A 2,438-nucleotide genomic window follows, 5' to 3' on the forward strand; every position below is an offset into this window, starting at 1 on the left:
GCATGCAGAGGTACTAAAAGAACTGCATCTGGAGTGGTTTTCCTTATAGGGAGTTTGGTACTGAGCACAACTCATGTTCTCAGACTCCTGGTTCCTTGATATAGTTTCTTTACTTGCTGTCATGATGGAAAGAGCAGAGGAGTGCCAGGGAATCTGTTCAAGGTGCCACTCTGAACAGTGATCTGCACTGTTTATGGAGAAAAGAGTGATGATATCCATGCAAAGCACAGTACCCCTCAGGCAAATATGGTGACATGCTTTTCTCTTGAGGGGCCAGGCCAAACCACACTCACCTACATGATTTGCCTCAGGTACACAGTGGAGAAAATGTTTATGATTAAGAATTTGGTATGATAATACCACCAACCTAACCTCTTTTATTGTGAAAATTTAGCTTCCTTTTTTTCTGTTGAAGTACTTACAAACATTTATTTAGTGCTTAGAGTACTTTTCTAAGGCATCATAAATTACACATCCAAATTCTTCAATGGTAGAATACTTAAGAGTCTAAAGGAGAAGCCTTTAAAGAAACACTGCTGTATATTATGATACTGGAAATCTAATAGATTCACACAAAGAAAATCTTAAAAAGGGGGAGACATAGCACAAATCATCTATTATGTAGTGGCTGGATGATTCCTTCTGAGTATTTATGTTTTTTCTCTTTCTTGTGGCTAACAGAGCACCCACACTCTGCTGTCAGGTAAAAATTATGGGGTCCGTGCTGCTGATTTCCACCTGGGAAATACCATCCAATATTAGCAATCAAGAACAATAAAACATGAAGGATGTCTTTTTAAAAACATTAACAATGTTACGATTTTAAAACATCAAGCATATATTAACTGCAAATTCAATTAAGAGAAAGATACACTGAAAATGTACAGGAGTCTTTTTTTTCCTGAGCAGAATGCAAATATTATTTTATATAAAATTCAGCTTTGAATTTCCAAAATGTAAAATACCAAAGATTTTCCATACCAGATAAAAATCAGGAATGTCCAACTCCACATAAAACACACACACACACACACACACACACACACAGAGAGAGAGAAAAATTCAAGACAAGGTTCAACAATCATGATGTACTATCTGGACAGATTTGCCACAATTTTAAATTTTCAGCAGCTCAATTTGCTGAGTCTTAGTAAACTTCAATTTAAAACAACAAAAAGTACTTTTTACCAACAATAAATATCTTAGTTTTACAGTTCATATCATCCAATTTGAAAAATATAACCTATGACAAAAAAAGAAAAAGAAACCACACAACTGAAAAAAGTAATAAAATAGGCAATCAATCTTTATAGGAATCAAGAGAACACCAAGGATTTATAAAAACTTCTTAAATCAGTAGCACATCCTGTATATGACGTTAAAAAGAAAACTGTAATTAAAAGCAATACAGTTTTTATTAGGTGTATAATTTAAAAAATATGAGGAAATTTTGGATTATATCTCTAAAAGACCAAAGTTATTACCAAAATACACATTTCTTAAAACAAGCGGCAGAGTTCCCATTTATGGGAAATATGTTCTTTTCTTTCACATAGTGAAACTAAGAAAAGTTACATCAAATGAGAAATCTTTTTCTCTAAGTAATCTTCTTAACTACCCTCATCAATGTAAACCTTAGGAAGTATAATTTTTCAAATCAGACTTGAAAAATGTTATTACTAAACACACACAAAACTTATTGCTTGGCAGGAGATTTTCTAAAATTAAACAACTGTGTAAACTTCAATGTTCTTAAATCATATTTTAAACTTTTATACCTGCTTATATTTTCTGAATGAAAATGCTCAATCCAATGACAATATAGATTGAACTCTGCAATATACAAATCATACTTCACTTTGAACCAAAAGAAATGATCAATTTTCTCTGCTACAGGACTATCCACCTAACCTGTCTCCATGTATTGCAGGGTCCTGGGCCCTGGAAAGAGAATGGTCATGAATCTTCCCTGTCAACTTCCCCTGCAAAGGGCAGATGCATGTGGCTGCCAGCGGCATTGGGCAATTGAGATAAATATGCCAGCCTCTGGATCCAGGATCTGAGTTCTTTGTGTACCAAGGAAACTCTGGCTAACTTGTGCTTGTATTCTTCCAATTTATGCTCTTTCTCTACAAGGGCTTTTTGCCAATGAAGAAAATCTGTTGACATTTGAGTGAGTTGCTTTCTATCATCTATTTCTGCCACCAATGTGTCACTGTAATTTACAACCAGCATACAAGCATCCTCTACCATTTTAGAGAGGCTTTCTCCAGATTATATATCTGTTATTTTATCTAGTAGGGAAGCTTCTTTGATTTCATCAGGAAACAAACAAACAAAATGAAAACAAAAACTAATCCAAACCACCTATCCTTTGATGAACTGCTACATCACCAGAAGCAGCATTTTCTAGATCTTGTAATATTCTTTTTTTTTTT

General features: G+C 34.2%; 1 pseudogene; it reads right to left on the bottom strand.

Annotated features, from left to right (window-relative positions):
• Positions 1–1,956: 1,956 nt before the first annotated feature.
• The window catches only part of LOC102026130, a 26,662-nt pseudogene continuing 26,180 nt past the window's right edge, over positions 1,957–2,438 (bottom strand).

The sequence above is a fragment of the Chinchilla lanigera genome, unplaced genomic scaffold (assembly GCF_000276665.1).
Source record: "Chinchilla lanigera isolate Chin_1 unplaced genomic scaffold, ChiLan1.0 scaffold00023, whole genome shotgun sequence".
Taxonomy (NCBI): domain Eukaryota; kingdom Metazoa; phylum Chordata; class Mammalia; order Rodentia; family Chinchillidae; genus Chinchilla; species Chinchilla lanigera.